Source organism: Alligator sinensis, unplaced genomic scaffold (genome assembly GCF_000455745.1).
Source record: "Alligator sinensis unplaced genomic scaffold, ASM45574v1 scaffold768_5, whole genome shotgun sequence".
NCBI lineage: Eukaryota > Metazoa > Chordata > Crocodylia > Alligatoridae > Alligator > Alligator sinensis.
This window is the reverse complement of record NW_005841991.1, coordinates 2,379,335-2,392,862: the sequence shown is the minus strand read 5'-3', so window position 1 is coordinate 2,392,862 and position 13,528 is coordinate 2,379,335. Positions and strand designations below refer to the sequence as shown.

Sequence of the window (13,528 nt, the reverse complement as noted above, 5' to 3'; positions counted from 1 at the left end):
CTTCCTCATGCTAAATTTACTGGTTTGTATTTTAATGTGGTTCGTTTTAGAAATTTGTAATCTTGGAAGGGCTCAGAAATTGGGTTCCACTTTCACAGCAAGTATTGGTGGGAGACCAAAAGATCTCTCCTGAGCATTCTACTTCTATGTAAAATAATGAAACGTGGTCACTTAGGCATGTTTCTTTAACCCTTCCCTCAAAAGAAAATCTTCAGGAGAACCAGTGATGCAGGTTGTCAGCTAGTCGATTACACTTGGGGCTGGGCAGTAACAAATAAAAGTTTTGTTTCAGTTCACCCAACAAAATAAGGACTGTGAATGACTCTTGAACAGTTCAGGGACTGCAGGATGATAGGTAAATTTGGCAGCAACACTGCCTGCACTGAGGAGAAACGAACTGAAGTGTCCTGATGAAAAAAAACAAACAATTTTATTTTGACTGAGCTATAAAGCTGCCCTTCACGCCCATGCAGCATCTTTCATATGAGCTGTGTCTTTATGGCAATGCTCAGACACTGGCCTGCCCCCACTACACATGTAGGCCATCTCTTCACTAGGGAATTCTTACAACCATTGTCATCAGCTGCACTGATGTCAATGACATCGGGAACTCTTATGAAGATGGCTCACTGTTGCCGTCAGCTGTTTTCTGCCCGCTGTTAATTAGACTTGCTCTGAACAGATTAAGCTGACATAGTAATGAAAACAGCTGCCAAGGCTGGAGAGCAGTGTCTGCTGCAGTAGCTGCACCAGTGGGGGGAAAGATGGAGATTTTTCTGGAAAGAAGAAAAAAAGAAAATCCCCAGTATAAACAAGGACTATGCTGACAACTTCATTATTATTATTATTATTATTATTATTATTATTATATCCTTTTCACATTTCTTCAAGGACAGTTGCATTAAGATACCAGGGGTGTGAAGTCTGCTGAGAAGCATGCAGACAGGGCAGAAAATATAGGGTTTTATGGGCTGAGCTAATCTGAAGGTGAAAGAAAGGTTAGGATTTGAGTACCATGAGGAAAATCACTAGATTGGGAAGGTCTGATAGATACAGGATGGGACAACTACTAGTCCCAACTTGGAGAGTCCTGTTAGAGTCCAGAGAAGGGGCCATTTTATAGCAGCAGACATTTCCTCTCCAACAGAAGAAAAAAAAAAAAGAAATGAGGCTATGGAATGGAAATTTCTAGGGCAGTGCAAAATTTCACTGGCTGTTTCATTTTGACACTGTTTCAACTCATTTTTGAGCTTGAAATAGCGAAATCAAAATAAAACAAGGGGCTTCAAAACAGCCTCAAAAGAAAACAAGGGCAGTCGAAATGTTTCAAAAGTTTTGAAAGATTTCAAGTTTCTAAGCAGCCCGGCTGAGTTCCCCTCCCCAGTGCTACGATCAGGCTGGGAAAGGGAACTGAGCCCGATTGCTCAGTTCCCCTCCCCAGTGCTGTGATCAATGGGGCTGGGAAAGGGAACTCAGTCCAGCTGAGCTGACCTCCCCAGCACCAGGATCAGGCTCAGTTCCCTTCCCCGGCCACATCGATTGCAGTGTTGGGGAGGGGAGCTCAGCTCAGCTGGGCTGAGTTCCTTTCCCCAACCTGATCGACTGCAGTGCTGGGGAGGGGAACTGAGCCTGATCACACAGCCCCCACAGACCTCCCAGGGTTGCGGCCCCCAATATGCCTGTGGGATGAGAGAAGCCGGGTGCTGCTGTCTGGGACCGGTGGCGTGCTAGCACCGGTCCCAGGCAGCAGCACCTGGCTTCCCTCCCTCATCTGGCAGGCAGATCCGGGGCCTGCAACCCTGGGAGGACTGGCACAGCCTCCACAGCCCTCCTGGGGTTGCAGGCCCCCAATCTGCCTGCCAGATGAAAGAGACTGTTTTGCGCTCCCCTGTTATAGCCTATGGGCGAAACATTGAACAGCGTCAAAACAACATCACTGTTTCAACAAAACAAAACAGAACAGCAGTTTCAAATCTAAATGAAACTGTTCTGTCGAAACGCAAGTTGAAATGGAACAGTGCTGTTTTGCACAGCCCTAGAAATTACCCCATCCAAGGTAGAAGAAAGGCGAAACTTGCAGAATATGCTCAAGTCAGGGGAATTTGAAAATCTTTATCCCCACATCCTGAACGAATTGGAACATGAAATTAAATTTCTGGTACGCATGTTTTTCAATAAATCTATCAAGCCAGAGATATCAGACCTTTATTTAAGGAGAGAGTGGTGGGGGTATGTGATCTAGACAGCAATTGGCCATTAGTCTGAGTTCAGGGAGATGCAAGCATAATTAAAAACATCTAGGTAAATGGAAAGTGAGATAAAATGCAATCTCTGTTTACTAAACGGGACTGTCATACTAACCTGTTTTTTTCATTAAGATAACTGAATTTCTAGCCAAAATATTGAAATAGGAGATCTAATGCATCTGGACTTCAGTAAAGCATTTGTTATAGTGACACATGGGAACATTTTAGTGGATCTGGAGAAAATGAGAATTAGTACAAAATGTGTAAGGTAGATAAGGAATTGGTTATAACTGACAGTGCAGAAAGGAAAAATATCTTGTTGGAGGGAGAATACTACAAGAGCTCCTTAAGGACTGATCTTGGGACTGGTCATATTAAATATTTTCATTCCTGACCTTGGAACAACAAGGAGGAGTGTGCTAATGTCATTTGCTGGTGACACAAAAGTTTGGAGGCATTTTTTTCAGTAGAGGTGGAGGATTAGCATATCCTACAGAAGAAACTGGATGACTGTGGAGGCTGGAGAAATAGAAATGGAATTAAATTTAGTACAATATAGTGCAATTTAGTCCAAAATATACTGGTAGTACAAAGTGCAAGGTCCTGCATTTAGGATGTAACACTAGGAATGTCTGCTCTAAAGTGTGAACTCATCTTCTGGGAATGACAGAAGAGGAGAGGAACCTGAGGGTATTAATCAATCACAGGACAACTCTGAGCCACCAGTGTGATACATCCATGAAAAAGGAAGTACAGCCCTAGGATGCATGTGGCAGCATATTTCCAGCAGAGCTAGGGAAGCATTAATGGCATTGTTCAAATATCTGGTGAGACCTTGTCTCAAAGTTCGGTTCATGCATGTTCAAAAAAACAAAACAAAACAAAAAACCTGATACTTGAACAGTGCAGGGAAAGTCAGATTGGCTGGTTTGAGGCATGGAGAGGCTAGCTTAGGAGAAAAAATGAGTAAGAAAAGAACTTGGTTTGCTTAGCCTAGCAGAACAAAGGATACATCTGCAGCAAGGGAGCTGCTGTATGTCTTCAACAACCTAGACTGCTAACCAAGCTAACACTTCTTTGGGTCAGATGTTAACAATCCAGAACTTCCAAACCAAATGGAGCAATTGCCAATAAAACTTCATCAGCCCAAGAGCAGGCAGCCTGAACTCACACTCTACCTCCGAGCTGCAGTGCCCAGCCCAGGAGTTACTGAGCAGCCCAGCTAGGCATCCCAGAATCTCTCATACTCCTTAACTGGTATGGCTTGAGTAGCTCTGGGCCAGCCCAATGCCCTCTTACCCCACCAAAAAAATGTGGCTGCTACCAAGAAGCATGACCTACCCTGCTACATGAGGCCGCAGGCTGCTTTGAAATCATGCGCATTGGCTGCTAGGCTCAACACCCAGCCCTGAAGCCACCCAAGATATAGGTAGTGTGATTATTTCTCTTGGACATCTGATGTGGTATGGCATGGGCGGTGGGGGGGAGGGTGGTAGAGGGAAAAGGATGTTTCACCTGGTCCCAAAAAATAAAAAATTAAGCTGCTACTGAGCAGTGCTCTCTGTACCCCAAATAGCCTTGAACTCAGGCCCTTCATCTCCTAGGAGATGACAACTGAAGGAGGGGGTCAAGCTCAAGCCATGACCCCCGCCACTGGCTGCTCTCTCAGCTGCAGCCCTAGGGTACATATCATAAAACTGGTGGTACAACTACAGATGACATTCAGTTGTGCAGTGGGAAGCAAGGCATTGTATGTTAGAAGTGGATTTTATTATCCTGCTCTGTCTCTTGCCATAAACCCTTGGGCAGTCCCTCATTTTTTCTAGCTCTCTGCTTCAAGAACTCTAAAATAGAACTGATACTATTTTATCTATCCCACAAGTGCATGGGGGGACATGATGAATGTTTGTAATATATTTTGGAGTATTCAGAAAAAGGAAATGACAAAGAGCATGTTGTCATATACACTGTACTTTCTAACACAAGAGATAGGTTTGAGTTTGAGATACACTGAGTGCATCTACATGAGATGCTTAATGTGCAGTAGGCTAATTCTACTGAGCATTAGCATGTCACAGCAAAAGCTGTGCTAATGCACAGTAGAATTAATATACTGTGCATTAACCGTCACAAAAAAGACCGTGTACCAGTGCTACTACACAGTAGCACCAGTTACTGTGCATTTAGTTAGTACCTCATATTAGAGGTTGGAAACATAATGTGCTCTAACAACAGCGCATTAAGGCACATGTAGCTATGACCACTGAGGCAGAAAAGAACATTATAGGGGTGCAAAACAGGCAAGGTGTGAAACCATTGTTTTACAAGGCTGTCATTTTATATTCTCTTCATGAATCTGAAAGCAAGTATCTAGTGCAGACTTTTGGCACAGACTGGATACCTGCTAAGTGTGGGCATGCTGAATTATTCATGCTTTTGGATATAAATAATGCATTGACTGCATATATCCAATTTAAATACATCCATAAAGCCCAGTGGATTAGTCACTGCATGCAGCCCAAAAGTAGCAGATCATCTAGCCAAGGTCTCCTGGCCATTATCTGCCCTCAGCGAGCCTCCTTTAAAGGATAACATTTTTAAGTAACTGACTCTGCTGTTTTTGTTGATACAGTGATAATATTCTTTATGCAAGGGCTTAAAAGACTGAAGTAGGAGTATAGAGCTGAACCAAGGCACTGTCTGGTTGAAACTGCTGCTGCATACCTTTCCCTTGTGATCATTACAGGGAACAGTACTGCTGTTGCTGTATATGGTTATTGTTACCCTATCTGCCATATTGTATGCAGATGTAGTTATCTTCCCTAGAAGGAAGAATTCTATCCCAGGGAAGGGGGTGATAGATAAGGTCTAATATAAACCTTAAATACTAGGATTAACTGAGATGAGATAGTCTCCAGTGTATACTGAACCAGGAGGTACAATTTGTGCTTGGTTTTCATTCTTCCCATATTATGCACACACACAAAAAGTGGGACAGTAACTACCTCCACAGCACTGTCCCCTCTTCATTGGGTGGCAAAGAAAGTATTAACGCAGGCTGGAGAAGCAACAGCTGGGAATGGTGGAAAGCAAAGGAGACTGGCAGTGACACGTTGTTGGCAGTGACACATATTGTTGTCAGTTTGTAATGTCCCACAAGGAATCTACTGGAGGATTAAATGACTCCTGAGATAACAGAGATGGTGTGGGCCAACTGCTATTTGAATACTAGACCCCTGGGAAGAGGTTTTTGATCTGCCAACAAAGCTAAAAGAGAACATGCTCCTTGTCGTGCTTGATTTCTCTTTATAAAATTCTGGGAGTCATGTGCTCTAGCTGAGGGTATTATGAACAGGCTGTACTACATTCTGGGATAGAAAAAAAAAGACACAGGATAGTACTGTTGGAAGGGACCTCACACTGGGCATGTTGCATACAATTAGTGCACATGAATAATCATACACAGCACATGAAGCCCAGTCGAAGCAGCCCGGCTGGCAAGAGGCCCTGGGAGTCAGCCTGCCAGCCTGGGGCTGCTCTGACCGAGCTTAATGTGCTGCGGAGGAGCTGGCTGGGGCATGAAGGCACTTAAGTGTGGGGCTAGCTGGAAGGCAGCCTCCAAACTGAAGCCCCAGCCAGCCAGGTCATTATCTACATGTGCGCTGTTGTGTGCGGAAAAAAACTCCACAGCAGGGTAGTACTTAATTTACAAGTACTGCCCTGTTGTGGAGTTTATTAATTTTCTGTGCCCTAATAGGGGGCGCAGTAGTAGAGCCTGAGACATTTACTGTGGAGCTAATTAGTTAGCTCCATAGTAAATGTCTTGTGTAGATGTGCCCAATGTCATCTAGTCCAGCCCTCTGCTCAAGACAGGAGCATCCCTGGCTATACCATCCCAGCCAAGTGTCTCCCTGACCTACTTTTGAAGACTGAAAGTCTAAGGATGAAAACCCCACAATTTCTCTAGGTAGCCTATTCTAATATTTGACCACCCTCAGAGTCAGAAAGTTCCTCCTAATCTCCAACCTAAATTTCCAGTGCTGAAATTTGAAGACATTGGCTCTAGTCCTGTCCCCTTTGGCCACAGAGAAAAAACCTAATCTCCATCCTTTCTGTAATTGCTACTCAGGTATTTGAAGACTGCTATCAAATCTTTCCTTGGTCTTGTTTTCTTCAAAGGAAGAAGCAGCCTAGTTCTTTCAGCCTTTCTTCATAAGTCAAGTTTGAGGCCTCTAATAATTTTTTGTTGCTCTGCACCAGACTCTAAACTGTTTACATCATTCTTGAAGTGTGGAGCCCAAAGCTGAGCCCAGTACTCCAGGTGAGGCCTCACCAGTGCTGACTAGAACAGAAGAGCAACCAGAGCACACTGCTGGCTCATAATCATCTTATGGTCTATTGTAGCCCCAAGGTCCTTGTCTGCAGTACAGCAGCCTAGTCAGTCATCCTCCAGTCTGCATCTGTCCCTGCAATTATTTTTTCCGATGTGCAGGACCTTGTACTTGTCCTTGCTGAATCTCATCTGATTGATTACAGACCATTTCTCCAGCCTATCCAAGAGATTTTGGATCCTAGCCCTACCTTCTGGAGTATCCACAACTCCACCCAACTTAGTGTTGTCTGCAAATCATGCATTCAATTCCATCATCTGAGTTATTAATGAAGCTATTAAACAAAACAACTCAGGACAGAACCAGAACCCTGGGAAAGTCCACTTTGTCACAACCCAAGGGTGTGATTTTGTTTATGCGCGCTTTGGCACTGCTAAATTATTTCGCGCCACTAGGAGCTTTCTTTGCAGGGTGCATTTCTTAGTTGCAAAGAGAAATGCACGGTGCAAAGGAGTTCCCGCCATTCGCATGCAAATTTGTGTCCCACTATTGGCCACTTCTAAAATATTCCCACGTGGCGGCTAGCAATTGGCTTGCTAGCCGTATAAGAGGCTTGAGCGGTTTCCGCCCAAGTTGGAGAACGCCGAGGAGAACCCCCGCAAGGGAGGACTCCACAACCATCTGGAGGAGGAGAACTTCATGTCTCGTGAAGATCTCTAAGTGCTGCGGAGCCTATCGAACCCAGCGTGTACCTTAAGAATGCTACAGGGGGCTTATACACTTCTGGCCTCTCCCCGTCGCCGAGCGCAATCCTTCGACGAACCCCTTTTTCCCTGCGTGCAAGTTCCATGGAGCCGAGCAAACTTCGTGTGAGTGTATCCAGATCTCTCTGCTTTGAGTTGTTTTCTTCGGTTGACGCGACGGACTCACGTGTTTAGAGCCTTCAACCGGATTGGGCTAGAGGTTCGCGTGGAAGGAACTCTTGTCCACCTCTCTTCTTTTCTATCTGTAACCGCAACCCAAGCAAGTTTTCCTGCCTGCACCGCGACCATCTTCGGTGTAAGTAAAATAATCTTTAATCAACCGCTAAGCGTCTGTGCCTAATTCTAGCCCGCCAGCCTGCATTCCCCGACCCGGCGTGTCCGGGCTGCTGGCCACAGCCTGCCGCGCACCCCCGAGGGCCTCGGACCGCTCCCGGCCCGCACACACTTGAAGCCTCCTTCCAACTAGATGCTGAGCCACCAATGACTACTCATTGATTGTGATGATCCAACCAGTTAGGTATCCACCTTACAATATTTTCATCTAGTCTGTATTTCCACAGTTTGTTAATTAAAATAGTATGAGAGACAGTGTCAAAACATGCTTGCTAAAGTCAAGGTATTTCACATCCACTGCTCTCTCCCCATCCACACAGCCTGTTACCTTATTGTAGAAAGAAATCAGGTTGGTCAGGCATGTCTTCCTCTCAGTGACTTCATGCTGGCCATTCCTGATCACCTTGTCCTCCTCTAGTGCTTCACAATAGATTCCTTGAGAACCTGCTACATGATCTTTCCAGGTATTGAGGTCAGGCTGAAAAGTCCATAATTCTCCATATCTCCTTCTTCCTGGTCTTAAAGATGGGCACTATACTTTACCTTGCCTGACCTAGAGTTCTCAAAGAAGATAGCTAAGGACTTCAAAATTACCTCAGCCAATTCCTTCAGTACCCTAGGTTGCATTCCATCTGGCCCTGGTGACTTGAAGGCATCTAGCTTCTTTAAGTAATCCCTAAGCTGTTATTCTATTACTTTAGGCTTTTTGTCTCCTTTCCTGTTTTTTCTGCCAACTGTACTTGTCATCTGGTAATGCCCCTTTTTGCGAAGGCTGAATTTAAAGGAAAAAATGTCATGAAATACTTCAGCCTTCTCTGCATCATATAGGGCAACACCTCATCCTTCTCACCTACCTTTTTTCCCCCTTCCTGAACAAACTAAACACATCCATGACTATACTCCAGTCATGTGAACCACGCCTCCATAATCCCAATTACATTATAAATCTGTGTTTGTTCTAGGGCACTATTCTTTCTGTTTGTTCCCCATACTTCTTGCATTAGTATATCAACATTTCAGGTATTAAATTAACTGTCCTATCTTCTCTCTGAGAATACTGCTAAGGCTTCCATTATTGCTTTCCCTTGTTAAGTTTTTATCTAGGTCCCCTGGCTCTTTACTTACCTCTGGGCTTTTGTCTCTATCCCCTGGTGAACCTAGTTAAAATCCTCTTTACTAGGACAGCAAGCTTGAACACAAAGACACTTTTCCCTTTCTTCATCAGCTGGACCCCATCTCTTCCCTGCAGTCTATCTTCCTGGAACACCCCTCCCCCTCATAGTCGAAGAGGGCAAAGCCCTGCTGACAACACCATTTTATGTAGCCATGTGTCTGCTCCTATCTGGGCCTTTAGATTTGATTGGTAAGGACAGCTGGGCCTCTGTCCCCTTCATCCTTATGCCCAGAGCCATGTAGTCACTTTTGATCTGCTCAAGGTCACTCCTGCCATTATCATTATTGCCTACATGGATGAGCAGCATGGGAAAGTAGTCAGAAGGATGGATGGCTTGTGGGCTCTTGGCAAGGAGCAGACCCCCCCACCCCAAGCCAGCAGGTCAGGCTGGCAGATAGAAGCCTCCATTCCCTGCATGACAGAGTTGCCAGCCACCACCACCCATCACTTCCTCTTGGCAGCACTGGTTTTCATGTCTGCCCCCTCACCCCCAAGTGCATGGCTTGGCCTCTCCTGCCAAGTCAAGAGTGGGCTCCTTTTCATCTGAAGCCAGGGTTTCATGCCTGTTCTCCAGCTGGACAGCTACAGGACTGGAAGAGGAGTGCTGTATGTTCCTAGAGGAGACAAGTTTCCATCATGCAGAGTGCCTGTGTCTTCCAATGCCTTCTCTGGCTGTCCGTTCTCTATGATGCTTGAGGTCTCTTTGTGCATTGAGTCAATGAAGGCCTCCTGCTCATGGATGGTTCTGAGTTGATCTACCTCCTCCTGCAGCTCTCTTACTTGATTCCTGAGATAATCCACCAGGAGGAATCTCTCACACCACAAGCACTGTGCTCCCTACCTCGGCAGCTATCCATGGCAGGGACATGCAGGCTGCAGTGTCTGTAAAGCCAGATTACAACCTGGGTGGAAACCTTGGTGGACAGTGGCCATACCTGGACAGAGCCCATACAGGTCCATGCAAAGGAAGAACTGGCAGTGGCAGGGGCTTTGGCCTTGCAACATTTTCCAGCTGATCTGTTGATTCTTGTGCCAGTTCCTTCATCCTCATCTGCTCTTTCCTCTTTCTCCTTCACCTGCTGCCACTCAGCAAACTTACAGTGAAGGATAGGTGAAAAGGAAAGTCTCTGGAGCATTGGCGATGCGTGGAGATTGGCCGTGCACCCCCTGGAAATGCCAGCTGCAAAACTGGAAGTGCACTGGCTGCTGGGGGACCCTCTCCCCCAAGTTGAGAATTGGCTGCCCCCACCCTCCCATTGGCAATCTGGTGCCTCCCCAAAGTCAGGAAGTACCAGTCGCCCATGCTCTGAACAGTTTGCCCAGACAACTCCCTACTCAACCTGTCTCTCAACCCCTTTAATTTGAGAGACTAGCAATTTAAATTAAAACAGCAGCTTTGATTTAAAAAAAAAAAATCATACTTGTAAAGTTGACCTTTGAAATGTAAAGTGCTAGCAGCCAATTGTGAGGGCTTGTCACCAATTTGTCCTAAATATCACACCTTCATGTTTCCTGCTCTATCTTCCCAAGGCTCTATTTTGAGCTTGGTGAAACCATTAGCATAACTGAGGGGAAGGGTGACCAGGCAGCAGCCCCAGGCATCGCCTTCGGGGTGGGACACAAAAATAACCAGTGCTGCAGCTATCAGCTGACTGCACTGCCACTTCCCAGGGAGCAGAAATGCCCTTTTACACCTCTGGGTGAAACCATTACTGCAGGAAAGACCTCTGATAGGTATGTGGCTTCAGGGACAGTGGTTAGCTAGCTTTCCCTGATGGCAGCTGAACTACATCCTCAGCTGAGTAGCTATGGTTTCATGGAGTAGGCATTAGTGAGAGAACAAGAGATTTCCCATTTAATTTCAGGCCTGACATTAACTCCGTTAAGTCATCTTCAGCTTCTCTTCCCATTTGTAAAATGGGAATAGTGCTGCCTATTGACCTCAGAGTGGGGTGGGTACAGAAAGCAGTGTTAGATGTGAAGTGCTACATGTTTATTAATAGTAACTAGACTGAACATACAATGCTTTGGTGCCTTAGGGCATAGTGGCCACATGATTATTTGGCTCTATTTCTCATGCAGAGAGAGACTAAAGAGAGACCTAAAGATATATATTTTCATACAAAAATGAGTCCATGAAGTTTAGGACGTGCGCCAAACATTTTGGTCACACCCTCCAAAGCCTCAATTGGCCTCTGCACTGACAGGCAGGAGTCTGTCATGGATTTTTTGATTGAGGAGTATTTGTTTTCCCCAGAGGTAAAGAGAACTTCTAGAAAGGAATAAAGGAAAGGTACCGGCTGGATTAATCAGGATAGTTACAGGCAGCTGATAAGTAGTAAAGCCTGGGTGGAAAAATGTGGGGGCAAAACCTTGAAGTCCTTTTTCAGGTTAAAGATCTCACTGATTTCAATGGAATTTTTGCCTGAGGAACAACCAGGTAAGCAATTAGTTTAGATTTAGAATACATTGCCATGTTAGCCATTGAGCTGCCCAACTCTACTCCCTGTATGCTGCTGATTGCCCTCCCCCTGCACCCGTCTTCCCAATGCTGCCCACCCTATTCCATCATCTATGTACTCTGGAAGAAGCCAGTTCCACTGCACCAGGGGACCCCTAACCCCTGTTACTTCAGTGGTGCAGAGGGAGAGGGCAGGCAGCAGAGTACCTGATGCTTGCTAGCAAAATAGTTTAGCAGAGACAAGTAGTACAATGAAATGGCTACAGAGCCTGGCCTGCAGGCAGCAGGAAGCTCAGCTGTTGGTTAATTAGTAGCACCTGGCTGCTAGCACCCTGTCTGCAGCAAACCAAATTAAGTGACTGCGACAATGGTAGAGTTATATAAGCTTAGCCCAGGCTTAATGAAGACAGCCTGACCCTGCTCCTGAAGGGAGGAGAAATCTGCAAAAAAACCTTTATATAGTCCATGGGGAGTTAAGTGGCTTTCTGTTACGTTGGTTTGAATTTGTAACTGGAGGTTGGGGTTGTGGTTATAGAGCTGGAGCAGAGACCACAGGGGAAGCATTCTGTCCCTTGGGCCCAGTGATCAGTCTTAGCCCAGGGTGCTAAGACAGTGAGAAAGCAGCCCTTCACCCCCTTTCACAAAATCCTGAATCCATCCATGGCTGCAGGTCAAGAACAGCTGTGCATATTGGGAGAGCTACACAGGAGGCATATTTTTATATTTTATAGGTTGGGAAGAGATTCTTTTTTCTTTTTAGAGACGGCATAGCAAAGCTCACTCCAGGCAAAATCATAATCGCTAGGGCTGTGCGAAGCTTCGGTCCTTGATTCGATTTGGCCTGATTCGGTAGCCAAATCTCTGAGTCGAATCAGGGGACCCTGCGATCTCTCTGAATCAATTTGGAAAGATTGAGACATAGAGACAGCTTTAAATGTTTTTTCTACATACCTCTAGGTAGCAGGGGCTTGTGAACACTGCGATGCTGGGGTGCATGGAGTGTCACACAGAAGTTCAGTGGCTCCCTGGCAGACCTGGAAGTGGGCTGGAAGTACTTCCAGTCCACTTCCAGGTTCACCGCTGAGCACGTGGAGGGCCCCCCCCCACTCCTGTGGGATGCTCCATCCACCCCAGCATCACAGCGTTCACAAGCCGTGCTGGTACCTTGAGGTATGTAGAAAAAAAAGTTTAAAACTGTGTCTATGTCCGAATCACTGATTCTCTGAATCAGCATCAAATCTCCAGATCTGGATTTGGCCAAATCGAATCAGGGACAGTGATCCAAATCGACTAATTGAACCACTGCCCCTGATTCAGGCCAAATCTGAATCAAATAGGGCCCACTTCGCACACCCCTAATAATCACCCTGATTTTTATTTTCTTACTCCTGAAAAATAACTATAATCCTCAGGTATCCACCCCTTTAATCCTAAAAGACAGGCAGTTAGTGGGTATCTAAGGAAAACAATCTTTCTCTTTCCAGAGTCAGTATAGGGAGCACCTGAAAGAGGCTTCAAATGTCTTTTCTAACTTGGTGGTAGTGGTATACACAGACGTTTATCTGCTATAAAATGAATCGGTACTTACCTTTTCTCTTTCAAGCTTAAAACATCAGCCATGATCTAGATGCCATAATCCAATTTGAACACAGAAAGGGAGAATTCCAGACCTACATGTTCCTCCACGTCCAACCCAGTGATATTAATAGCCTCTCATTATTTCAGTGCAACACAGAGCAGCTAGGCTTATTGTAGCATCTTTATTCTAAAAGGAAGGGAAACCTGAAAGCTTTCAAATGATTAGTGAAACTCTGTCCTGCTAATCCCATCCCTCACCCATGCATACAACATATGAACTAGTCTCCCTGGGGCATCTGGGGACAGTAACTTCAGAAAGTTGCTACCTCCCTGCCAGGCAGAATCTACTCACAGAGAATTCAGCTCACAGTCATTTTGATCTCCCATGGGTCTCTGTACTCCTGCAAGCCAATGAATTTCTCTTGTAATCCCAGAATGACTCAGTCTTGAATCTGTGTAGGAGGAGTTTGGATAGCTAGACATTCCAGACCCAGTGATGTGATCAATCTACAACAAATTCTAGATATCCCCAGCTCCCTTCTGCTTCCAGGTGTGAAGAATCCCATTGTAATGGGACTAAATGCCTGGCAAAATACCTCTCCTTCCCCTTCCTCTCATGTTTGCTAAAAAGGGATGAGTCA

At 45.5% G+C, this 13,528-nt stretch overlaps 1 long non-coding RNA gene across 2 annotated transcripts; it reads right to left on the bottom strand.

Moving 5' to 3' along the window:
- Positions 1-752: 752 nt before the first annotated feature.
- On the bottom strand, positions 753-13,316 carry LOC102375275. 2 transcript variants are annotated; one of them, XR_001357841.1, is made up of 3 exons: positions 13,240-13,316; positions 2,642-2,765; positions 753-776 (listed from the first exon to the last, which is right to left on the bottom strand). It is a non-coding gene; the product is annotated as an uncharacterized LOC102375275 (long non-coding RNA). The 2 variants fall into 2 exon arrangements; XR_323565.1 differs by lacking the exon at positions 13,240-13,316 and adding an exon at positions 12,898-13,041.
- Positions 13,317-13,528: the final 212 nt, after the last annotated feature.